The 27651-nt window shown below is 44.2% G+C and overlaps 1 protein-coding gene across 13 annotated transcripts in view; it reads left to right on the plus strand.

Annotated features, from left to right (window-relative positions):
* Positions 1 to 7148: 7148 nt before the first annotated feature.
* The window catches only part of LOC125725511 (histone deacetylase 7-like), a 47612-nt gene continuing 27109 nt past the window's right edge, over positions 7149 to 27651 (plus strand). For 2 of the 13 annotated variants that reach the window (XM_049002465.1, XM_049002466.1), the window contains exons 1-2: positions 7149 to 7277; positions 19168 to 19236. The gene's annotated coding sequence lies outside the window, so the exon portion shown is untranslated. The other 11 variants (XM_049002460.1, XM_049002459.1, XM_049002468.1 and 8 more) reach the window with 11 other exon arrangements.

A 27651-nucleotide genomic window follows, 5' to 3' on the forward strand; every position in this document is an offset into this window, starting at 1 on the left:
ACCCCCCTTTTTCAAAGGTCTGTCTTACAGAGAAACAGGCTGCAGCCCTCCAGTTGGTTTTTCACTGCACGCTTTTCAGTGCACAGATATCTCTGTCATTCACTGCGTGTGTATGCATTAACACCCCCTCTCCCCCCGCCTTGACGTCTCACTTTCCAGAGGATCGCAGATAATGTTGTGTTCCTCCATATCCTCGCGGCCTGTTTCGTATCAGCCCCGGTGTTTTTTTTTTTTTGCTGTTAAGTAATCTCTGTTCTTTTACTAAACAAAAAGATATTTTTTATTCTCCCAAGTTGCTATTTTTCACACATGGTTTTCCTCTCTGCGGAATGGCAGAAGATAATGGGAAAGGGGGGGGCTGGGATTAGAAGACTTTCAGGAGGGATCCTCAGCTGGGGGTCTCCTCAGGGGCTGTTCCTGCGTAGAGCATCACAGTGACCTTAAAGTCACGGACATACATTTATGTCACTCATATGTGTAACATTTAAGGGGGGGGTACAAATTAATTCACATGTGATTTGTTTATAATCAGACGAGGACACACCGATAAGTCTGGACTTAACAGGCCTTTTGGCTTTTTGCTAAAGTGGGTCAGTGTGAAATGCACTTGGGTGTGAGTCCTTTTTCCCCAATTACAGTGACGTCATGGCAACCTATAAAACAAGCAGGACCCAGGTCCTCCGGAGTTACGAGGTTCTCGTAGAGAGCGCTGCTTTTGGTTCTACTTACCGGAAGAAAAAAATCTGTTCCTGCAAAGCTCTTCTTTATTCTGTTAAAATGTTTGAGTTCTCCTCTTAATTCCTGGGCCAAGAAGAACATTTCAGAATGGATGCAAACCATTTTTCTAGCCAATTCCTGCTTCGTGCATACACCGGGTAAACGAACAAATGTGTATCTAATTGTCACGCGTCTGTGTGTGAGTGTGAGCAGGCAGTTCGGCAGACCCAGTGATTCGCACTGTCAGCTCCTGGGTTGTTTTTGGGAGTGCTCTGCCACGCAGGGCTGGAGCAAGCATGCGACACTGCACCAGGTGCATGCCCTGCGGGCAGAATGCTGCATGACCGCTGCCTCGCGTATTCTCCTGCGGAGGTTTGCCCAACAGCAGCCGGCTCATCGAAATTTCTCAGTCTCTGAGACATTTTGAGTATGGCTGTTATTTTCTTTAACACTGATATTATGGGTCTAAAACTGATTCAGTCTTCACCTGTGGCATGTACTACGAAGCAGGGTTACTGGCTTATCGGGGTAGCTTGTCGGATTTAAGGTACCGCAGTTTAATTGGACTTCATATTTGTTCACCTGCATTTTGCCCAGACTACCTTAAATCCGACAAGTTACCCCGATAAGCCAGTAGCCCTGCTTGGTAGTACAGGCCGCTGCTTTACTTATATTAAATTATTATTATTGTCATTGTTGTTCTTGTTGTTGATGTCATTACTGTTACTGCTCCATGTCATCTCCTCACATTGAACTACCTACAGTAACCTCACCTGTGTTTGCACAGTACAATCGTGGTCACATGGTCCCTGACTCCAGTTTAGTTGTTTGCATACAGTACATTGTTATATATTTATGTCTCTTCATACTGTGCTCTTATGTTGTGTATATTGTCTGATCCTATTTGTACCACAATTTCCCATTGAGGGACTAATTAAGTTAATGATAACACTTTACTTGACGGGGCACAAATAATGTATTATTATACCGTTACTTATGTATTAATTAACCACAAACTAAGTCACATAATGATAGTTACATAATGATCTCATGTTAATGAGATGTCCTATCCATCTCGTAGTAACCATATCTGTCCATGATTTTTACTTGAGTAGTAACTGAGTTATTACTAAGTATTTGTGTCCAGTCTAACCAGCTCTTATCCCGGAGAGCTTCGAGGTCCGATGTGCAGAACTAGCATGGGCTGACACTGAGAAGTCGTCGTGCTCTAGCAGCTACGTTCGTAATTCTCAGTGTGACCCCTTGGCTGAATGTCGAACATATTCATGAAGGCCTTTGCAGCTGTCATGTGTTTAAACCCAGGTGCTGCAACATCAGCGTAAAACATTACTCTGTTCTTGCTTCGGCTTCTAACTGCTTGTTTTAAATTTCTGCCACACTCCTGTGGTGGCATGAATCCCGGTAAGTCCGGGGCGCTCGGCCTACTCCAGCTGCTCCTTTAACACTCTGCTGTTCCCGGGCACTTCTGTCAGCTGGCGACTTGGCATTCGGTGCACGATTTCGTGCCACCCTAGCTGTTATCGAAAACCTCGAACCCGTGTCTAATTTAGCGTTACCGAGAGAGCCGGCAGGGTAGCTCATGGAACTTTAGATTATTTGTTTGTACCACTGGGCACATCTTACTAACAAAGCTCATGAACACCAGGGTGTGTGGCAACATGGCCTGACTAACTAGGCAGCTCGGGTGCCAGGGCACAACCCCCCCCCCCCCTCATTCGCTGCCCCCCCCAAACCTTCTGCTCTACCCCTCCCCCATGGGGTTGTTCAGGCCTTTCTGTGAGTAGAGTATGAAGGAAGTACCAGATTATGTACAAACAAAATACCGGAACATAGGCAAGAAATGCATATGAATCCAAAACACCGCTAATGTTGTTAGCATTACGGTGTATTTGCGTGCCTGTGTATTTACACAAGCGCCATCAGGAAGTTCACCAGATGTTGCGGTATATCAGATAGCAAACTGACTGCAGCTAGAGTGGAGGACGGATTAGTATACCCCTGCCTCTGTCAGCTTAATATTAGCAATGTGGATTAGCAATATTAGCCTTGTGGCCTTCCAAGCGTCTGCGCAACATTGAGTCTCCTGCAAGGTTTTCGGGCTTTTTTTGGGAGGGTGGGGGGCGGGAGGAGGGCACTGTAAGATGCTGTAAACAGGTACTGCTTATACTGCGGAGGCCGAAAGACTGGCTTTGATGGTTTCATCGCTGGAAAATTAACCGAGAAAAGCAGCGCACTACAGCACTCAGCATAAAATTGAACCCACTGTCACCGTGCCGCGTGTCCTCATGAACATGCAGACTGTCCACACTCCCTGCCAGAGAGGCCTTTGTAATTTCACCCCCCCTGTTGTGCATTTGTCACAATCTGCAGCAAAAGCAGCATTAAATAAGCGTAGATGTTCTGACTGGGAGACAAAGAGGACTTTCAGCACCAGCGCCTAAAAGGACGGCCGTCCACATGTCCCCCCACGAGGTTTCCTTCTGCACGTGGCCAGAGGTGACATTTTGCAGAAGGATCACATCTCTCAATGGTGGCCAGGCTGGCAAGTTCCCTAAACCTTTGGTTGTTTTCATTCAAATGAAGGCCTGAAATGCACCTCCCTGAATTGGGGGCCTGTGCTCGCCAGGCGGAGCCTTCAGTTCGGCACAATGTGAGACACACCAGCTACAGCAGCACAGGGCGAACATCAAGAAATCGTTTTGTGAACAAACTTTTATTCATTTTTAAAGGAAGAAAACACAAGTAGGCAACATACAGATAAGACCCAAATCCCAAACCCACCCCCTAGTCCAACAGCCTACACACACACATACATTCATAAGTAATAAGTCATAATTAATGACTAAATGAGTACTTATATAAAGGATATCAAGAGGTTTAATGTGTCCTCGTCAGAGCGCATGCAGACCCTTGCAAAGGGAGTGTGTCAAGATCTATAGTCTCAGGCTTTGCAGAAGGTACAGGAAGGCTTGGGTCATCGACCCATCCACATCAACATAGCCTTAACATACACAGCCATCGTAAGATGTGGTGTGGAGGGGGGGGATGTCGGTTGTGACTCAGGCTTTATGACTTTATGAGGTTTGCAGGACAAAGGATAGAAGCGGGGGTGATATTTCTGCTCAGTGATGAGTGAGCCCACCTGATCAGGTCCATGTTGCTGTATCACTTACAGTATTTATGAAAATCTGACCTCAAGTGGCTTATGATTCCTCAGCAATAATCATCCATCTCTGTTGTGTGAAAAGAGTTGGCTTCTTAACTGTGTCCAGATTTCCCTTCTCCTGGAGAGACCAAGCATTATGTTTTCTGTTTACATGTGTATATGTGTGAAGGTCAGAAGCAACGAATTGGGGGGCGGTCAGGAAGCTGGACAGTTCCCAGTATTGTGATGCACTGGTCACTCCAGGCTGTGTCCGCTCCCAAATTAGAGGAGCATGTTCAGCCTTGACACCAATGCTTGACCCCCTCCTCTTACTTTTAGGTTGGGAGAACTGAAGGTAATTAAATTTAGAAATTACCCAATCACACACCACAGTTCAGGAACTGATACTAATTATGAACATACCTCGAGAAACGTTTCCTTGCAAGTGAAAATTTTTACAAGCCCCTTACGATCTTATTGTCAGACCAGCTGAGGAAAGACACTCTGTTATGTTTAAAGGAAATGTGTGTTTGTGTGGATTACTCTGCCTAGTCCAACACAATGACTGAACTACCAGTGACAAAGACAACTATGGATTTATGTGAACAGATAGCTATCGCATACGTTTAGATAAAACCAAACGACACCCAGGTGGTTCACAAGCCTTTGAAAAACAACACTTATGTGCTGTGTGTGGAGTTCTGAGTATTTTGCATTGTAACACTTTTTCCTTTTTGCAATAAATAACCGGCGTTGCATGTGACAGGGTGCTATTCTTGCCACCAGACTCCTTGTCAATTTGCACCCTGTCATCCATCATGAACAGATCTGGACTACAAGGGTCCCAATCGAACCTACAGTGTTGTTGAGCTTAATAACAAACTGAGCTTCTCCGTGTGTTTATTGTTTTTTTGCATTTATATTTGAAATTTAATGTAGAAACTTGAAAATTACGGCAACCAGAGTTGTTGCAAATATGTGCAGACAGAACTGAGCTTACAGAGGTATATGTCTTGTGTACCTTCATTGATTATAAGTTACGTTCCTTTCTGCCACGTTTAGTAGCTCTTTCCCAGCAGGACTGCGTTTCTCCATGGATCTATCAGCTGGAATATTTTGGTTGGGCCTCCCTGTCCAGTCTGTACTGCCTGGCGCACTGACGTTCACGACCATGTGACGTCTCTGTGCTCCACCCTTATGCAAAATGGCTGAGAGGCTGCTCTATAGTACAGAACAGTGAATGAAGTTACAAGATGAGCGCTAAAGGTTAAACAGATTCAACTGAATCTGAATCTGATTCGCGCGGTAATCATAGTGTTGGTGTTATTTCGCTACGGCCATCCATCCGTCTTCTAAACTCTTATCCAATACAGGATTTCCTGCAGCCTATCCAACGAAGCACTGGGCAGCAGGGAAGGGACACCCTGGATGGGATGCCAATCCACTATCCATCCATCCATTTTCCAAACCGCTTATCCTATTGGGTCGCGGGGGGTCCGGAGCCTATCCCGGAAGCAATGGGCACAAGGCAGGGAACAACCCAGGATGGGGGGCCAGCCCAACGCAGGGCACACTCACACACCAGTCACTCACACATGCACACCTATGGGCAATTCAGCGACGCCAATTAGCCTCAGCATGTTTTTGGACTGTGGGGGGAAACCGGAGTACCCGGAGGAAACCCCACGACAACATGGGGAGAACATGCAAACTCCACACACATGTGACCCAGGCGGAGACTCGAACCCGGGTCCCAGAGGTGTGAGGCAGCAGTGCTAACCACTGCACCACCATGCCGCCCCCGCCAATCCACTACAGGCTAGATATTTTTTTACATTTAATAATGTGTTTTACAGCTCAGGTGAAATCAAATTTGTGACGTTTTTATGTCAGGTCACATGGTGGAATAGGGAGCAGCAATATATACATTTTTCAAAAGCTTGGCTTTTTACCCTGAGGTAGAGTTACTGAAGGATGTAAAAATATGTCAGGGCCGCAGATCGCTGCGCTCTGTCTTTGCGGGTTGCCGTTTATGGAACTCCTCACACTCAGATTCCTTTGGGTGCTTCCCCAAAGCTGTTAAAATACTGCCTCATAGACAGCCCCCACCCACCCACCATCCATGCTGAATTATGGAGTTCAGTACCTTGGGATGAATTTAGATCATTATTCCAGTATAAATTTTACCCTGTTTTATTTGCCATTTTCCAGTATATTTATTTACTTGGTTCCTGAAATTTCAAGATTCTGAAAAATGTTTGACCAAAGTAAGTTATGTCCTGTACCCCCCCCCCCCATTTCTCATTCTAGCATCTCTCTCTGTCATCTCTGCCTCTGTATCTTTGCCAGTGACTGTCCCTTTTTTTAGAGAGAAGATTAAATTACCAGGGTGAAATAAGTCTCCATGTGTAAGTAATTATGCTGAGGCAAGAATGACTCTATTATGCTGGTGCCAGCCAGGTCCGGTGGCAACGTGAGCTGGTTCTGACCATAGCGTCAGGCCCCCAGAGCAGCACGTTTGGCAGAGCGCTTCAGGTGCTGTCCTCGGATATGTGGCTGGTCGGTGTGGCTCAAACGGTGGCCAGTATCCCGGTTGCTGTGAGCAGAAACCTCACCAAGGTAGTAGAGGACAGCCCGGTGAGACAGAGAGACCCAAGGCACACTTATGTAGCCTGAAAGAGAAACCCTCTTCCCAGACTATGTGTAAATGTCTTGACCAGAAGACAGAGGGTAAAGACGTAGTCTGTGTGGTTTAATGCCACGCAGACCATCGCCCTGTAGAACGGCAGTGCTTCTCTGCTCCGTACCCAGCACAGTGATCGGTCTGGGGAGCGAGAGCCCATCAAGGGGCTGCGCTTTTACTTCTACGTTGGAGAAGCTGGTTTCAGATCGGCGGAACGATGAGGGAAGGAATAAAGACGTGAACTTGATCTGAAAAGCACAGAGCCCCACTGTCAGCCAACGAACCAGCCCAAAGCAGGCTATCAAACCGGCTCGCCCCTGTTTGCACAGCTCCATCAGCAGCTAAAATCAGACCACTCTCTGAAGACCTTTTCGGTGTAATGTTTAACAGGAGCAGATGACACGTATGTGAAATTAAAGCCTTTCACTGTATAATTTAATTATTTTTAATTTAGTACTTTGCACCCAGATATAGGGTTTCCTGCTATTGTTTAAATCTGCCTCCGGCTTCTTTTGAGTTGGTCCCTCCCCCTCTCTCTCTCTCTCTCTCTTCCACTCATGCTCTCTCTCTTTCCTTTATGCTCTCCTCTTCTCACTGGTTCAGTGGAAGAAGTGGGGCCGCACTGACAAACTGCAAAACAGTGAGAGGGGAGACCAGCTGCGAGAGTATCTCTGCAAGCATGCGCGTCTGAAACAAAAAAACGGACAGAAAGTGAGTTAGCCTGTCGTACCCATCTCTCTCGTGCTACCCCCCCCCCCCCCCGCCGCCACCCCGGCTTGTTTTTTTATTTTTTTTTACAAGCTCTGCTCCGGACCTCATGCCCGGTCCTCGCTCGCCGACACCTCAATGGTTTCCAGGACTATACTGAGCCCGGACAGCCGCTAAGTTTTCTTGCTGGATGTTCACGGCACAGGTTGGTAAGAGAGATCCTTTGCCTACACATGCTCATCTGCTTGTCAGCAGTGTCCCTTGCATGCTGTGGGGGGGGGGGGGGGGGGGTGTGGGCCGGTGTAGTGACAGGAAAGCGCTACTGATTTTGATCTCAGGTCACAGACATCGGCAAAGTTATTTAAACCGATTTTAGTCGAAGGTGACAGCAGGTAATTGGGATGATTTTCTGTCTTGTTGCTGTTTGTTTAGTCACGTGTTTGCATGCATCTCGGCTATAAACAGAAGGGCACCCCATGCTGATGACTGCTGTTGCTTCTTTACCCTTGCTTGAGTTCATATAGTCTAGCAACTGCCTCCTCTGTTGTTTTTAAATCCAGATCTCACAGGAACACGTCAAGCCTTTCAGGGCAAACTAAGAAAAACCCTGCTAGTTTTACTGTTTTTTTTTATTATTATTTTTTGCGAACAGCCGTGGGAAAAGGAGTCCTGTCGATCCCAATCCCCCCACCCCCTGTTGGTTTTGGGGGTGTCTTTTTCTGAACCTAGAGAGGGGGAAATTGAAAACAGATACCATACACCCCACCCTGTAAGCGGGTCAGTCAGAAAGGGCCGTCAGTCTATCTAGCAAGACGTTTCGGCACGAATGAGCAGATTCAAAACAGGGAATTTCCTAGGTTGGTTTGCTTTCGTTTGTTTTGTCATTTTTTCCCAAAGTTTGTGCTGGTGGGCAGGCCAGGCGGGGGGAAGGAGAGGTGGGAGTGGATTTTAAAAGGCGTGGAGGGTTGGAATGAAGTGAGCTGTGGCTGGACTCGCTCTCTGCACCAGTGCAGCGAAGACTGCATGTCTCCATCTGTCTCTGTCCCAGTCTCCCTATCCACCCATATGTCAGTCTTATGAGACCAGCAGATATTTTTCCATCTCTCCTCCCTTTTCACTGCTTTATCCTGGGTCCAGGCAAAGCACAATAACCCATTTACATCCCAAACGACATGCTGTCGTCATTGGTATGGACACATGTAGACAAAAGGGATTTTAATTTAAAGGATGCACAGGACACACGGATGGACTCTTGCCTCAGAGTCGTTAAATCATGGTCCAGCTGAAGTGCAAAGGTGTGTCAGTCACTTTTATGCTCCATTCCCGAAGCATTTTTTTATTTTTAAATAGTATTTGGCTCTATGGGAAGTTTTCCTGCAAGGCAGCCCCTTGCTGTATATCACCTCATGCACTCTTTTGACAATAACGACTGCGTTCCAGCGTTCTGAACGCCGGGATATTGGTGGCCAGTGCAGATTACAGCCCACTGGCCTCATTGCTACACCACGGAAAGTGAGACGCTCCTCAGATGGCAGCTTGGGTTGTCCAAAAAGTTAAATGTGAAACGCAATTTTGAAAAATTATTTATCTAAATTATTTAGGTATTTCACTTTTAAGTCACTCTGGATCTTGCTATTTTAAAGTCTGTTTTAAAAGTTGATCACGCGATTGCTTCATATTTAGGTTTTTGGTATGCTACATAAGGTATATTGATCCCAAAATTTCCCCCTGGGATCAATAAAGTTAAACTCAATTTTAATGTAGGCAGTAGAGAATAAAGTACTTGAAGATAACTATGCTGTCCATTAAAGTCATAAATGACACTTTACTTGAGGGGGGCACAACTAACTAAATTAGTAACTCAGTTACTTCTCAAGTACAAATCACGAACAAAGTGACTACATGAAATATATGAGCCCTTATGATTGATTAATGACAAATGAACATGGGATTTTGCACGTAACTAACACTTAGTTTCTGATTACTTACTACAATGAATAAGAGTGTACAACTACATTATTTGTGCCTCAAGTTTGTTATTATTATTGGTAGTCATATTATAGTAGTAGTATTAGTACATCACTTCTGATAAGTAAATGGCACGGCACAGGGTCTTTGCAGGGGTAAAGACGTTCCATGGCGCCTTTCCTTTATGTTAACGCCATGAAGTGACACCATTTCTGATTGCAATGCTCGATGTGTCACCAGTCGACATCCATAATAACAGCCGCAGCTATCGGCGCATTTTTCAGTTACTTAATATGACGAGCAGCTGTGATAAATTATCCCCCGACACACCCCCAGCGACAACGGAGTGTTTAGTACTGGAAAAGTGGGGGAAAAAAACATTTTCATTGATAGCTTAATTACAGAAGAGTTTTATTATAAACAGCCGGTGTATTGTAAGTCTAGAATGACTGTCTTGGGGCGCGGCTTGGTGGTGCAGTGGTTGCACTGTTGCCTCACACCTCTGGGACCCGGGTTCGAGTCTCCGCCTGGGTCATATGTGTGCGGAGTTTGCATGTCGTCGTGGGGTTTCCACCAGTTTCCCGGCATCCAAGAACATGCTAATTGGAGTTAAAATGTATTTTAGGTTTAAATTGCCTATGGGTATGGATGTACCCTGCAATGGGCTGGCCCCCCATCCTGGGTTGTTCACTTAGTGTTTTTCTTTATCTTTCAGTATTTTTATTTGGAAAAACGATACACAAAACAGCAGCACGTTTCCCATTTGTCTCTCTGCCGGCTTCCCGGTTTACATCCCGAAACCCCCCCTCCGCAAACTGCTCGCCTTTAGCTGTCATTTTAAAACGTTCGCGTGTTTTCTGATGCGTTAACGGAAAGTTATTATGTCATCCGTCTCTTTGGGCAGTTAACTAGATGACGCATCGCACAGCTAACACATGTTATTATTGTATAATTATGCGCTAAAATTACGGTTTTTTAAAAAAAATAAAAGTAAATTAATGAGTCTGCGATACCGATAATTCGAAGTCATACATTCAGGATTTTCAAACAAGGTTAACAAAAATGCGTTCGTGCTTTTAACCGTGGTAGAATTACGAAGTATCAGACGCAGAATCCCAGAAAATCTCGATATAAACTATCTGACATCTTCTTACATGCACGCGCGTGCGCACATCTACGCGTGTAGTACATCACACTGTATGAAGCCCCTCTGGTCTGGGCAGGAAATGTCAGTTTCCTGTCACCCAATTTTGCACCTCCCACGTCCGTTGTGCTCATGAGAGACCTTTTCCTTTCACTGTACACTAAACAATGCCACTGGACTACAGAAGCCCCTTGAGACTCAGAGATCTGATGAGTGTGGTTAATTTCGACCTGCTTCAGTTCTCCCCACAGGTTCCCCGTAAACCTAGAAGCCTCCTTATGCAAGATGCTGTGCTGAGGCCAGAAAGGAGGATGTAGGGCACAGACATTGAGTTTTGTTACTGGGTCCAGTGCCTGCTTCACTGACATGACCCTCTATTGATATAAAATGGGTCTGCAGATGATTTGTGGCCGTTTAAGCCGTAAAACACTAGTTCTTGCATTAGCATGAATGCAGATTATCTTCTTTTGTTTTACTTCCAGAGAGGTTACGTTCTGTGTGGCATTTAGGGTGGTTAGCAAGTTAAGTTGGTATATCTCACAGCTGTACCTCATCACAAGATTTTCTATAAGGGGGGGGGGGGAATCAAGGAATCTGATCTCTTTCCAGACAAAATTCTGAGATAATTGGTCAAAGTAGCGACTTTTGGACCTTCTTGTGATCATACTGTCGCTAAAGGTTTCACCTTTGACAGCAACAGGTGGCCAGACAATCAACACGATTTAGCCATAGCTGTCATTGCACTAGTGGGGGGGGGGGGGGGGGGGGGGGGTACAGGAAAATGAGACTGGCTAACAGGGCCACCCGTGGGTATTCTGGCACCCTAAGCAAGATTCCGCGGAGCCCCCACCCCTAGAGCAAATCTTGTCAATTAATTTACATTAAAAACATTTCAGTAACACCGGCTATCTGACTGCGAACTAGCTAGCAAACATTTGTCTAACAAAAAAGTAGTGAAATATTTAAACCAGTGTAATTACCCAATATCATGTAATGCAACAGGAGGCATTATTTTTTTCACTTGTCTTTTTTGCACCCCCTAATAAAATGGCACCCTAGGCGATTGCCTATGTCACCTATCAGGTAGGCTGGCCCTGTTGGCTGGGATACGTGATTATTGATGTACAGCAGGGTTGCCCATCCCAGCTCCTGGAATCTACCACCCTGCAGAGTGTAGGTGCAGCTGGATCAGCACACCTGATACAGAGAAGCAGGCCCATCAGCCACATTACTGGCTCCAATGCTGAGATGCTACTGAAGGACCTGCCTCTGTGTATCAAGTGTGTTACATTACGGCTGCAGCTAAGTGCTGCCGGGTGGCAGGTCTCCAAGAGCAGGGTTGGGTGGCCTTGATGTACAGCTATTGAATTCTATAAGAAGCTAGTTTAACTGATGTAAATTCTCACTGCGCACCTGCTGTCAAGACATCTTTGCTGTAAAATTGTGGCTAATGCAGTGTGCATGCTGTGGTATCATGAGAATATCATTAGAGATGGGATTAGAACACTGTGGCCAGTATACTGTGCCCTGTGATGTTTGTTAGTCAGGAGTGTGTCTCTGTCTAACCACTTTGCTGATGGATTGAGTTATTGATTAGCTCTCCCTAACTGGTAAACACGTTAAACTAATCTAACTGCAAAGTGACCATTTGAGGTCTATATACACCAATACCGTATAAGTTAACAAACCTGCAATACCAGAAAGCTTATTTAATAAGTATTTTATTCTTTTCGGTCATTTAGTTCACCGTAAAAAATTCAGCAGCTGGCTGACACTCCCCCTTGTGCCCAAATGCGCGCACTGCATTTACTCACTAGACTAAAACATGTAAAGAAAGTGTTGAACTATATGATAACCACTGAGCTTTGTGGTAATGTTGCGCTGAAGATGTCTAATAATCGCATTGATTCCCCATTTACTCTGGAGCAAGTCTTGTGGATATAAATGTATTGAAATTCAGTTCTGCCGGTTTGATCAAATGCGTGACGATGCTATAAATCTTGTAAATATAAAGTCCCACGTGCCTTTCCCCCCAGACGACACAGTATTTTAAGATCGATGTTAACCTTGTTTTCTTCCACATCTTTGACAATTAACTTGGTGATTCATAAACGGGACAGCTGGCGTGGTAACATGCGGAGTTTTTATGTTGAAATGTTTCATTTACAACGTACACATGGGCTAATTCAACCCATTTCCACTAAATAAACTTAAAGGGTTGCTAAACAATCTAAGTAAATAATGGATGAAAAACAAACAAATGACCTTCTCGATTAAGCTAGGAGGCCACCTACTTTACGGCCCTCATCTGACATAAGCAGCTCCCGCTTTAGATGACGCTTTCTGTTTGTATTCTGTTTGCTGGTCACACCCAATTATATACCTTCGTCGTTATAGAAAATATAGATAAACTACACGATTGTCTTCATGTGGCCTCATCAGTAAATGCGTACAACACCGACAGACTAGCAGATTTCACTGCATATGGAAATACTAGTACAGGAGCCTCAGGATCCCCACTGGATCCGCATACATTAATATTTTCTTCGGATTACTTTGCTTGTGAGTGGACGTGAGGTCGGGATTTGCGTATTAATGGCAGCTGAGGTCTCAGATGGACAGTCTTTCCATCTTTAAAATAAATTCTCTTTAAAGGCAGCCATCAGTTTTTGAGCATAGCGAATGACCGATTGGAAGGACCGATTTCGGTTTTCAAACGAGCATACAGCTGCCGTCCTGCAGTTTCGATAAAAACATCCAAATGAATCATGCGAGATGGGGGATTCTAGCAGGTTCCATCGCTGCTCAAATCGGGCAGGTTAAAAAGTGGAAAATGTGACTTATTTTTGTTATTTTCGTGCAAATTGTGGCTTGTTCGGCGCACTGCGGGGCTGCAGAGCGGAGCCATGGAGAGAGGAGGACGAGACCCGACTCACCGCCGGGAAAGGGGATCCCGAGACGGGCAGGGAGCCGGAGCCGCCGCATGTCACCCTGCGCTTTCTCCCTTCGTCACCCACTTCATTGATCTTGTTGTTTTTGAAACGAGTGGAACTTAGGTGTCACTTTTTCGGTTTTGAAGTGTTCTATTTCAAGCTGCGGTTTCCGTTTAATCTGTCCCGGGATTTCTTACTGTTAATTTGGTTGTGCCGCCGATGTGCAAAGCGAAATGTAGGTGTTGGGGGAAAATAACGGTGCACTAAAAAGTGAAAGTGTTTAAGATATAAATTGCTGCCTCACCAGACTCAAGTCTCCTTCCACGCTCCTTGGTATAAGCACGCTGGGCAAGCCGATGTACCCGGCTGTTTACTGGGAGTTGGAGGCCGAGGTACTGCTCAGGCAGGGGCGTACGAACATGGGGGAAGGGGGGCTTATACCTCCTCCAAATATTTAATTTGGGTTTATTTAGGCTTCGCACCTTATAAAGAATATGAACCTTTTCATTTTTATCATTTTTGTCGACCCCCCCCCCCCCCCCATACGCACCCACACACAATATTCCAGTATAAAAGTCTGTCTTATGACATTATGTTCTGGCACTTCTATGGGTTCCAGTCCATAAACAGTAACTAACGAGACTCGGTATGTGCCTAAGTCGGTATGTGTGTTTCAGTGAGTTATCGGCCGCAGCCCGTGACGAGAAGGAAAGATGTCTACAGAAAAATTAGATATTGTACGAAATATTTATTGTTCATTTGGCTCGATTTGGTGATATTGCATTGATAAGATCCAGAGAAAATGGTGAGATGGGTGATAATGTATCATTTGGTGAAAATAGTCAGCCGTCAAAAGAAATGGAGTCTCTTTAAACTTCCCAAGCAGGGGGTCCCCGCTTGAATTCCTCATCCCCGGCCGCTCTGCTTCATTTCGTTTCTGGGTTTTAGTGCATGGCGGTCCGTGAGATTTGCATATCACACCTGTGTTGAAGGCAACATGGGCTGAAAAGCGTGACTTACGCATAAACCGAGATACTTGACACCTTCGGATATAAGAAATCGGGCACAAAGTATTTAAATTCATGTATTAGGCTGTTCAGCCTTAGTCACAGCCTTTGAGCCACCCATCGCAAGTATAGAAGGTGGGGGTCTAAGGGCAGGGTCCAAGCACTGTGGTCTGAACAGATGCTTTGGGTATTTAGCATTAAAATGTTGTATTAGAATGCCTGTATATGAATGTATATTAAATATGGAAGCACTTTGCGTATGTATGACTCCATGATACCTACATTGCTGTTTAAGGGCCAATAGACGATGGGTGCCGTAGGGCCTCCATAAGCCCAAGCTGTCCTGGTAGCCTGGCATGGGTGGCAGAAGGAATATTGCACCATTACACCAAATTTTATGATTCTGAGTTACATAGAAGGGCAGTTATCTGATTGGCTACACGTGGGCCATGGTTATTGTCAGCCATGTTTAATGAGGAGAGGAACTTTTATTAAATGATTAGTTGGGACATCTGACCATGAACACGTATACAAAATTGAATGTTTGTGTCAGTTGGTTTCTGACTAATAAGATATTTTGAGTTCTAGCGCCTCCTACTGTGTTATTTTTATGGAATTTGGGGAGTGGCTTCTGAATGTGGCACCAGCTAAATACGTTTGGTGAGGATCTGATGTTCTGCTGATGCGAAATTGGTCATTAAGTGCGAATATGACACACACAAGAAATTCCTGTGTAACATCGGAACAATTAGCCTGATCAAAATCCTAGAGACAACTGTTTTTCTGCATGGTCTCAAGGTGGAATAGTTCAAATTTCGTGTCATTCGGATGGACAGTCTAGGATGAGTTCAGAAAATGTAGTTTTTTGACATTATACAAATAAGCTGAAAATCTAGCTGGAGCTTCGTAGTCCCTCTTTGATATTTTTTGGAATGAGCCAGGGCATGTCTGGAAAAAAAGAACTTCTACTGTATGACTCACAATTCCGAAGATACAGGCCAAAACGTAGAACATTGCGCCATATAGCCACCATCAGGCCAATGGCTATGATTTTGCTTGCCTGAATTGTGGGGGGAATTGCGCACCACTCTACCAAATTTAGCGTTTCTACACCTTACAGCAGGGCTATTCAAATCACGGTTTGATCAAGGGCCGAGGCCTGCTGGTTTTCCAGCCTTCCTTTACCTGTGAGCCAGGTGTGACGCCTCTGAGCAATCAGAATCAATAATTATTAAACTAACTTACTGGGAGAACTGAAAACAGGGCCTGGATTTGGAATCAAGGGCCAGATTTGAAGAGTCCTGCCTTAGTCTCTGCCTCCCCATATCGTTTTAGTGCAGAAGAAGATTAATAATAAGAAGAACCCTAAGAAACACAACAGGGTTCCAGCACTACATGCCAAGACCCCTAAAAGATTAACATGTAGAGCAGGAACTCAATGGCATCTTTCTTGCTGAAACAGCCGTTTCCTAACTGTTGCTCGGTTGAAGTTGTGAGGACACTTTGCTGCAAAACTAGCCTCGTTCATCAATCCCAGGCCTCTCTTTTCTATTTTTTTACACTTATTTTTGTCATCCTTAATCATTCTGGCTGTTGTCAGCATGATGCGGTCATGGTATAAATGTGCAAAATGGCAAATATCTAATTTGACGTGTTTCACCAGATGCGTGACAGTTATGTTTTTTAAATGTATACAGATAAATGCTCTGGATTCTCAGAGAGGGAGTTTTTTCTGCTCTGGGAGTAGTTATCTTGCCAAACTACAACAACACTCTACCACACCCTCTCTCCACCCACTTTTTTCTGTACTGCCTCTTACTTTTAGCTCTTCTCTTCATTGCTCTCCCTACCCCGCTGCCCCCACCCATCCATGCCCCGCCCTCTCACACCACCTCCCCGTCTGGCCCCAGCCATCTGTGTTGGTTGGGGCTGCTGCTGCCTCTGCCGGCATTCCTGGCATTCCGGATGGCTTCCTGAGAGAGGGATCCCACGGGCAGGCAACCCGCATCCTTGCCCCATTCTCCCTGCTGTTTGCTCCCTCACGTTTTCTCTCCGTCATATTCCAGAACATTCCATCCCCGCTTTCGTTCTCGGTCTCACTTTCTCAGGCACTGCAGAAATAACGGCATTAATCATGTGCTATATATCCAGCGTAATAAATGTTGGGAGATTTTATGGGGAATCAAAACATTTTATGAAAGGGTGTAGGATTGAAAAATGCAAAGAACACAAAGCAAAGTATCAATATGTTACAGATTCGTGTTGTATTGAAGGCAGCAGAAGGAAGGACAATGTAAAAAACATGAGAAGTGGGTAGCAATGACATTCACATACATATCATATTTATCTGTCCATTCATCTTCCATACCACTTATCCGGTACAGGGTTGCGGTGATCCTGACGCCCGTCCTAGGAATCTCAGGACATAAGGTAGGGGACACCCTAGATGGGATGCCAGTCCATCTTAGTGCACATATCATATTTATCAGCAGTTATATGCAGAAGAGCATGTGTCTTGTACAATTTCCCCTCTCTGCTTCTCAGATGACTTGGTTTTTGAAGGTTTTAGTATACCTTACAAGCTAGAGGTATTGACCGTCACAAACCAGATGACGTGAGGTGTAACATTGTCATTGTAAATAAGATACTGCCACCCTGTACTGGATAAGCAGTTGGAACCTGGATGGATGGACTGCAGATGTTCACCTTCGTCCCTCGAGTATAAAGCAGTAAACAAATAATTAAAATATTAAGAGGCAGATGAATCTGGAACCAAACACCGTAAAGAAACGCATTAATTTAGACTGTGCACTGCTGACGACAGTGGCTGATAATAGGCTGAATAAGCAGATATCTTTCTGTGTATTTACATCCCATTCACAGCCAACCACAGAACCTGGTTGCTTTGTGGGGGGGGGGGGGGGGGGGGAAAGACTGGAAAATCAAGAGAACGTTTATTGGCGAGTATAGTTCTTGGCTCACTTTGTACATATTAGAGCTTGGCACCTGATAATTGCAACTCTTTGTACCATCTGAGTTCCAGAATGTTCTTTTTTATTAAAAAAAAAATAAAAAATCCCACAAAATTCACTAAGGATTTCTTTGCATTTGATTTTTTAAATTCAGAAATAACTGCAGATACCTGATTTCAATTTTAGTCTCCTTCAGTTAAGGATGTAATGTTTGACACTGTTGCCTCACACCTCTGGGACATGGGTTCCAGTCTCGGACAGGGGTCCATGTTTGCACTGCGCTGTCAGGGGGTTTCGCCCCACTGTCCAAACACATGCTGGGGTTACTTTGAGTTGCCAAATTGCCGGTGTGGGTTGGTGCCCCATCCTGGGCCGTTCCCTGCCTTGTGCCCATATCTTTCGGAATAGATTCCAGACAACCCTGAATAGGTCAAGTGGTTGCAGAAATTGGACGGATGTCCTTCAGTCATGCAAGTTGCTTGCATTCATTTGGGAATTAAGCCACAAGGACTTTCTATACTTGATTGGAAGTAGTTAATGTAGTGAAAGTGACATACAGCGCTTTTCATGACAGGGTTATATTTTTGTCGAAAATTCATGAGGACTTGATGCTCAGTCAGGAAAAAAGAGTACAGCCTTGTACAATTTTGTTATTCAAGGTGCAGCAACATTAACGTACCCCAATGGTAAAAAAAAAATGTTCATCAGAGTATATTTCTGTACCTTAAATTAGACTAAAACGTACATTTACCTACAGCTATGGTGCAACTGGCAGGCCCTTGAGGGTACAGCCCCAGTAACAAGGAATTGTACCCTCAAAGGCACAAGTGGTTACTTGTTTTGCACCATGTACCTCAGGAGCTGTATTTCAGTCCTGACTAAGTTGGCGAGAACCCTGCTAGCGGAGCTGTTTCTTCGCCCCACGCTTATTTTTTCATGTCTGAGGATGCATGGCGGTTGGCTGTGAAAACTCACGGGCGCTTCAACAGGTGGAGCCACAGAGCCGCGAAAGGTCTCAGCAGCGCAGAGAAGATCGAGGGAGCGGAGTCGGGTTGGGCGCATAGTTCGCCAATAGACTGGCCCGCCGTGAAAACAATGAGATACAGAAGTCGTGTTGATGTCAAGGCTATTTTTGGTGCTGCCCGCCTATTTTCGTTTCCTGTGGGGCTGGACTCGCTTGTTTTCGCCGCTCGGTCTCTCTGCGCTGCTCCGCTCGCTGCGCTTCTCCGCATATTTAAGAAGCGGTTTAGTGAAATCAGGGAAGAGGATGAAACAGGACACTGACCCCAGCAACGTGTCCGGCTCCTAATTAATACCAGATTATTATACTTTTCCTGGTTTGTTACCGCTGAAAATGCAGCAGTTGGAATCTTGCTTAGAAATATATCCGCACACGTACAAATTTTAAGCGTAAATCTCAAGTCTTATCAGGGATCTTGCTGGTAGGACAATTGAAAATCTCATTTAAACACAATGAATTTATTTACAAAAGAAATAATACAATTTATAAACATTGAAATCGTACAGTTAGTGTGAAGTCTTCGGTCAGTTGGCATGGTTTTTCTGAAGAAGTGAGTCTTTTGATTTTTTTCTACATATAAATGTATTTTGCGACACGACTCTTGCAGGACAACATTTATGATACATCTTGACTTATGTGCAAGAAACGTAGGTGTCCGATGAAACAAAACAGGTTTGTGACACTCCAAAAACATTTTGAAAAGGCTTTCAGTCGCTTGTGTAATCTGGATAGCAGCTGTATTATAACGCGTCTTTGAATGCATACTTGAGACAGAAGTAGGCTGCAGGGATAATCGTTCCATTGATGAATTAAAACATCACCCTCACCTTGTTTTATTGTCCTCACAGGTGGAAATACAGCTTTCGGTCCGATTATAGAAACGCAGAAACGGGACAGGTCTTCTGCGGTACAAACTGGTAAGTCGTTTTAATTTTCCCTGTAGCGCCTGTAATGCAGTGGCATATCAGCTGAATCAAGCTTATTTTCTCTGAGCTTTAATGTACCGGCAATGAATCGCACAACATCTACCGAGGTCTGTGACCCGGTATTTGGTGGTTGTAAAACCTTGTTTTTTGCTTATAAAAAAAAGCTCGAATATCGACATAAACCAATAATCGTTAAACTTACCTGAGAAAAAATGAAATATAATCTATTTCTCTACGTTCAATTAGGATAGTTATTGGGATTGTTGCGGCATTACATAGTATATAGGGGCTACCGGCAAACAGTTTTTCCAATATTGTGTCATAAATTATGTTTATATGGATGTCAATATACTAGGATGTAATTCAACTTGTTTTCGCAATGGTACTGTCTTCAATGGGCAAAATCGTGTCTGTGGGTAATTTAGCTACATATGTAGATGTAATTACTGCAATCTTGCTTTTCCTTCTTGATAAGACATTTCCCTCTCCACCCCTGGGTCTGTGTTTAATTTTTTACGGAACATTTTGCTAATTAAATTTTAAAAGTGACTGTAGTTTTTTTTTTGGTATTTAAGAGGGAAAAAAACTACTCAGTATGTGATCTGAGTTCTGGTGTCGGGGACTTGTTCTTACTAGTGTCTCTCAACTAACGTTTGTCAATATTTTAAGTAAATAGCAGGAGCAGAGCGCTAGTTTAGTAGAATCAGGTGAAAAACGACGTTAAATCCGGACGTGATCGGCGCTTGCCCTCGGAATGACTTCGATCATTAATGTTTAGCCGAATTGCATGCGGATTCCCTGAGCTTAATGCGGGCTTAGTTTTAATTTACATTGACTAGTGAATCACCTTACATGACGACATGTGGATTGAATGGGGCTGGGGCCGGAGACCTGCCATCGCTGTACATGTACCCGCTTTTATACTTAAACGGATTAGTCGCACCGGTCTGGGATCGGGTAACCTGTTACCACGCAGGTAAGGCGATCCTTTTCCCTCTGTTCCAGAGCACAGCTGGAGCTCAAATGCAAAACCTACATAAAAAGAATACTGTAAATCCTTGTTTTGTTCGCCGTACCACTAATGAAATGAATCAATGTAGGGAGGGAGACTGAAGGACGAAAACAGTCCGTGCGGTCGTACTAAGCTGTCCGCTCAGGAACGGCGGAGTTGCGCATATTTCACGCAGTTTCAACCAATATTTCAAAAATATATATGTAGTCGTTCAGATGACCACCATTAACCGAAAGTAGTTCCATAGCACGCAGTGAATTGAAATGTACCTGTGCCCCCAAGGTTATATTAATGATTATGGCGCTGTTTGATTGTTACTGCAAACTAACCGTAAATTAATCGGTTATTTATTTGGTCATGGCTAGTGTATGAATTCGCTAGGGGAAGCTGAACGCTGGTCTACGCTGTTCTTGGCTACATTTGGCAGTTTGCTCACTTTCAGAAGAGGTATGTAAATAAAACTTTACGGGATTATGGAAGAAACTCTCTACACTCATTATGGAGTAGAACGGTTGAGGGAATTATTGGAACTTGAGATATTTTAGGTCGCAATGTAGTTGCAAAAACAAACGCAACAACTTTTTAAGATAAATAACAACAGAAACTATTTTTAGTATTAGAAAATGTGAAAATATATGTGTCACTTAAATCTATTACAGTGTAACCGGACAACTTGTGAGTTTACTGTGGTTGAAATTAAGGAATGTCTTTGTTTACTTTGTGATTAATAGTAGTTGCTTGACAAAGCCTTGGATATTATGGGCAGTAGACTGTAAACACAAACACTTTTCATACTTTGGTTTGCCTAGGAGGAGTTTTTGTGAAAAGATGGATAAAGTGTCAGACTTGTTTATTTAATGCTCCATTGTCTCACTTTAGCAATATTTACTGAAAACGACTGTCCTAAAGAATTTAATGGGCATCCATCAGTCCATCAATTTCTATACCGATTTTTAAGTACAAGGTTACAGTGAACCTGGAAGCACAGGGCCCAAGATTAAGAAAACCTTGAATGAGATGTCAGTCCATCACAGGCCCCACGCACACAATCACATGTCATGGACCCTTTAAAGACAGCAGATCGCCTGACCCCACTGCACAATCCCTCCATATGACTTGCCTAGAGCATATGACCCTGTTTGATGACCTCATTTACTGAGTTTTCCAGTGTTTTCCCTGCACTTAATGGGGAGAATAAGCATCTGTGTATCTCTTCATTGTCGCAGTGTGGAGGACATCAAATTACTATAATCAAAAACCTGCAGAGGTGATCATTTATCACTCTCGGTGTTGGTTTAACACTGCAACCCGGAGAGAGATGCTTAGATGCTTACTAGTAATTTGGTGATTCCTCCATTTATCCATCTTCCATTATCGCTTATCGAGAACAGGGTCACAGTGAGAGTTGCATCAAGGGAACAGACAAAACATGTTGTAACAAGAGGCAAAAAAGCATAATGCAAACCTCTATGAGCCATTTTTAGCAGCTCTGCTTATCTTTGGGGATTTCCCCCTCTGTGTTCCCTTGCATTTAATTAGATAGAATGGATGGTTTTACAAAGAGGTAGCAACTGAAAGAAGGAAACTTCAGTAAGGAAGTGACTGGCCATATTAGTTTCCTTTGAAAGGCTGTTTATTTTTTTAATCACTAATAGCTTGCAAACCGTAAAATGTATTCCGACCATGCCTGTATTTGCTTGAAGTACACCCTTGTTGACTTTGTCATAAATCTAACACACGTGCTTGTGCTGTGTCAATCTTGATCCTATAACTTAGCAATGTGAGAGCACTTCAATAAAGATTTTGACGTTACGAAAGCTGACCCCGAACCCAGAGGTCAACTGTAATATTACTGCTTTCCATATGCAGCTTATCGCAGGATTGATCACAGTGCTGAAACATCCTCAGACATTCACATTAGTAAATCTGGTGGAGCAGTATGGGGTGTAAATTTGGGAGGCTTGACTCAGGCTGAACTTAAAGACCGGAATACAAAGGTTACTTGATTTTATGCTTTGCTGTGTGTCTCAGGTTAATTTTTTGTTTAATTTAATATGAATGTATAATCGTTATTAGTTAGTAAAAATAATAGTCTTTATCAAATTCATATATTGGATCAGCAATATTTTAAAATGTCCAAATTTGTATATAACACTGCCCTGGATAAGTATTTGAAATATAGTTGAATAATTTTAATTATGCCATTCTAAAAATAAAACTTAAAAGTCAGACTTTGTAAGGAGCAGTTTGAAATTTTTATTTGGGTGTCCTTCCTGGACTTTTAGATACTTGCGTTAAAAAAATCCCCAAAATCACCCTATTTGTGAAAGGTCCACAGAGAAATCCTCCTTAACGGCAGTGATTCAGACATACTTACAGTAAAAAGGCACATAACGTCACTGGATTTTTGGGAAGACGGGGAGGCAGCTGGCTGGACCTCGATTGCGTATTGCTGAGGACCCAGAAAGGCCACACTGTGCACTGGGTAACAGCTTCCTCAGGTTGTGTGGCCACACTGTGCAGAATGACAGATCACACGACTTGCGCACACACAGACGCACACAAGTGTACACAGGCAGGGCCGTGCTATAAATACACGCGCGCGTGTTAATGCAAACCGTAAGTGAGGCTGTTTCGGAGGCGGAGGGTCCGAATGCTACTGACAGCTGTGGATTCCAACGCCACCTCTTCACCCCGGGAGAGGGGCAACATGGGCGAGGGGGGGGAAGCACCGGTGGTTGTCCTGCCACAGCCTCAGCACATGCCAGCGAGGAGGGAAGTCCATGTTCGGCATGGTAGCTGTACCTATAGCAAACACGCCGTAAGCAGGACTGCTGGGCATGAAATGCTGAAACGCTAAAAGGAAGCATGAAGCGTCTCTCGGCCTTTTTAAGCAGACGGTGGGATTCCTGTGACATCTTCACTAAACGGTCACAGGAAAGCCGTTTAACGTTAAATCTGTGTGTTTTTCTGTTTTTCTGCTCCCTGAGGACATTTGGCGGGTGGGAGCTTACTACATTTTGTCAGCTGTTACTGTTCCGCTACTCACCAGCATCCCAGGGGGTCTGCAGCAAAACTGTGGCTTTCGACAACCCTGGCGTTCAGCAGACCGGATCTGTCCGACTCTGCTGTATTGTATTCGGGGTCTGCGCAAGGCAAACGACGGTAGGCCTTGCCTCTCCATGTATGCGGCACCACCTGGAAAAACGAACCCCAGTCTTTGCAGCGGGTTGAAGGCAGGGGACGGGGGAACCGCGGATCGGTCGTCTCTCCACTCTCACCATGGCTGCGTTGGATGTGAACAACAGCCCATTTCAGCGCACATCAGAGACGAGGGAAAGTTCCCCAGAGCCCCGAGTGCTGACGGGTTTACGTCCAAATAAACCAGTATTGTTAATGAATTTAGAAAGATATTTATTTGTGTGTTGCCACTTCAGTTGCTTTTACTTTATAATCTGCCTTCTAGGTTAAGTGATTTGCACTTCGTATGAAAGGTTTTCAGTGTCTCTTTTTGTAATTACCGTTCACTACCGCACTGAAATACCAAAGCCTATGTGTATGTTTAGTAGAGTATGTCTTCACCTTTAATAAAAGGCAGAGACAGTGGAGAATGAAGGGTGGGTATTGTGTGCGAGCGTGTGTGTGTGTGTGTGTGTGTGTGTGTGTGTGTGTGTGTGTGTGTGTGTGTGTGTGTGTGTGTGTGTGTGTTATTTTGAGAGTTTATTACGAAGATTCTACCCACTGTTTGTTTATGGAATTTTCAGAGCTCAGGATGGGAGGTGAACATAGCAATGGCGATAGTCAGGACACACAAGAAGAGGAGACAAGAAAAATAATTAAAAGGTTAACCATGTTCAGTCGTTACGGATAACATTAATTAACCAGCATTAATTAAACAGCTTCTCAGTTTGAACTATTTCCCACTGCCGTGGCTGTAATTGTCTCCCTGTGTTCCGTACTTCCCAAACGAATACCTAACAAGAATAGTTAGTACTGACTTAACTCTCTGGGTTTATTAATTCTTAATGATTTAAAGGAACGCCTTACTGCTGTGGGTAAAACGTTTTTTTTTTTTGTTTTTTTTTTTTCAAGGAGTCAACTGTTTCATTCGAGTATTAAATATTTAGCTGAATACCTGCCAGCTTAATTTGAAACCGCAGTCTCAGACGATATTAATTGCTGCGGGATAAAAGTTTAATTTGCGAGTCATGTGGATGACCCTGTGAAGCGATACTGGAAACAGGATCATCAGCAGAGACGCAGCTCCGCGCTGGAAATTCAACCTTCCCGGGGCTGTTTGACTGGCCGTCCTCATGCCCCCCCCCCCCCCCCCCCCATTGTCATACCGCCATTCTGCCATTGTTGTCCCGCCGCCCTCCGATTGTCGTCTCGCCCTTGTCTCGTTGTCACGATGTCCTGCCCCCTTATTATTGTCCTCTAAGCTGGAGCCCGTGCAAAGTCAGAAGATTCCCGTCAAGAGCTAAATTTGCCACTTTTGGTGTCTGATTTCCTCAACAGTTATGTATGTCATTTTAAAAAAATCTATTTTAAGTTCGTTTATGTATTTCAGTGGTTACTGTAGCTGTATTTCTGAATATGAAATTTTATATGACAGGGTATTTAATAATTAATACATTATTACTACGTAATTACTAATTGCTAGTTGCTAACATTTAGTAATTATTTTGTGATTGTTGATAATTAAAGTGCTATAGCTCTGCCATGGACTGGAATCCAGTCTGAGGCACCTTGTGTCTTCTTGTTTCCTGGGATGGCTGAGAGGTTCACCATGTCCCTGTCCCGCATATGCAGCTATTATTGGATGGAGGGATGTGTGGGTGGGTGAATGCATTAGTATTTTATTTTTATCCAGTGAGTTTTCTCCAAAGAGAATGTCCACACTTAATTTGTATGTCCTTGGGATTTGGTTAAGAGGGCTTCCCATATAGAAGCTTTTCAGAAGTGCTTGGAGATAAAGATTTCAGAAGCTCAGTGCCTACTCACTCAGGTAAAAAACAAGGGCAGGCAGCTGGCAGACACCACGCTCTTTGCATCATCACACCTTTTTATGGGGCCAGCCTCTTAAACGTCTCTTCATACTGACTTAAGCCCATGTTTTTGTTTTCTGTGTTTATGAACATGAGCTCATTTAGCAAAATTTGGACACAAATCAGTACCTCAGGTTATGGACCCCAACTGCACCTATGTGGCGCTTTCTGCAGAATCCTGGCTTATCATGTCTCACATCACATCTCATTCTCTCCTTTGTTGCTCATCTAGCTGTTCAGCTTTGTTTGCGGTTACTACAGTATTGAAAGATTTTAATCTGGAAAATAAGTGAACGTGCAAGCATGAGTTACATAACGGTCATTCATGGCAGTAAGCATATGGCTGGTTTACAAACGGAGTCTCAGAAAGCCAGACAAGATCCATTGTAGTTCTGGAAAAAAAGGCAAAAGAGCATTGTTTCATTATACAACTGGATCAGCATTTTCTAACACTGTAAATGCCAACACTGACTAAAGTGTTCTCATCTCTAGTCAGTGTAAAATGGTCTAATACTTTCACCAGTAACTTCTTGCGCTAATCAGCAAGAGCTACATTTTTACCTCTTTACGGGAATTTTCAGTGGATCCTGGAGTACTGAAGGCATGTCGTTCAAAAATGCATCCAGATTGGTAGAGGCCTGCTTCTAAATGAAGCTGACAGCTGGGAAAGGAAGACAGTGGTGTTGTAGAACATGTTTGCTTAAGGTATTGCTCATGTAATACTTTAATACCCATCTGTGTAGCACTGCATTGTAGAGAGCCTAGGGGCTGTGCCGGGACGCACAGGGACATCCTCTAAGGCAGGGGAGGGCAATCTTATCCGCAAAGGACCGGGGTACATGCAGCTTTTTGGGGTAACCTTTGGGTCGGCTGTTCAAACCCAGGTGTGAGGATTCTGCAGCCAATTAGTCCTCTCACTGGTGATGTAATCAGTGAGTTGCAGTAAAAACCTGCACACCCCCCGGCCCTTTGCAGATAAGATTTCCCTCCCCCACTCTAAGGGATTCGAGGCACCACTGCTCTTACATTCACTTGCTCACATGTTAAAGGAAATAAGGTTTGTATCTCTACATCAAATTCAGGTAAATGAACGTTTTCTATGCCTGTAGGTGTGTGTGTGCCTGTGTGTGTGTGTCTGCGTGTGTGTGTCTGTGTGTGCGCGCCCTCTGATGGGTCGGCCCCCCATCCTGGGTTATTCCCTGCCTTCCACCTGTAGCTTCCTGGATACACTCTGGACCCCCATGACCCTGAACAGGACAAGCGGGATGGATGGAATATTTTCTGTTTTGGCCATGAAATGTTAAGGTTAACACAACATAAATAGAACCTATTTAAAACAGGATTTGTGATTTTTAATATAACATCCTATACCTATGATGGAATGGAAAATCCCACTTTTTGCAGGAAATCTGGATGTTTTCGGCAGGCCTATGATTTGGACATGGTCTACACAGATAGTAACATTTTGATTTTTCTCTGCTTTAAGTGGGTCTGCAATGGACACTGTTTGTATTAACGTTCAAACTGTATGATGCAAAGTGCAAAATGTGGCAGTTTATTTCGCTATAAGCTGGACATCGTTTTGTCATGAAGGACAGAAAATCTGCATGTGTGTTTTTATGTGGACATTCAGAAAATTTGGAATGACTAGGCTGGTGTTTTATGGTGTTTATGGTGTTAAGTGTTGTTTCAAAGTTTTGTTTGACTTTAATGACTTCTGGTTGCTTCAGTGGTTTAGGAGTAAGGGGTGGTTTTATAAATAAGAACAGGAGACAGTGTGCGTCTATTTGTCTGTCTGTCTGTCAGTCAGTCAGTCACATCACCTGCTAGTTTACTGACATGCCCTGTTGTTGACATCTTATTACCAAAAGGGGGCACACAGCTTGCATGAACTGTCTGTGGGTCAGTTGCCTGCATGCTGAGGCCTGCTACCTCTATACTGAGTCCTGCTTACTCCATACAGAGGCCTGCTCCCTACATACTGAGGCCTGCTCCTTGCATACTGAGGTCTACTACCTCCATACTGAGGCATGCTACCTCCATACTGAGGCCTACTATCTCCATACCGAGGCCTGCTCCTTGCATACTGAGGCCTGCTACCACCATACTGAGGCATGCTACCTCCATACTGAGGCCTGCTTCCTGCATACTGAGGCCTACTACCTCCATACTGAGGCATGCTACCTCCATACTGAGGCCTACTATCTCCATACCGAGGCCTGCTCCCTTCATACTGAGGCCTGCTCCCTGCATACTGAGGCCTGCTACCTGCATACTGAGGCCTGCTACCTCCATACTGAGGCCTGCTCCCTGCATACTGAGGTCTACTTCCTCCATACTGAGGCA

The sequence above is a fragment of the Brienomyrus brachyistius genome, unplaced genomic scaffold, assembly GCF_023856365.1.
Source record: "Brienomyrus brachyistius isolate T26 unplaced genomic scaffold, BBRACH_0.4 scaffold68, whole genome shotgun sequence".
NCBI lineage: Eukaryota > Metazoa > Chordata > Actinopteri > Osteoglossiformes > Mormyridae > Brienomyrus > Brienomyrus brachyistius.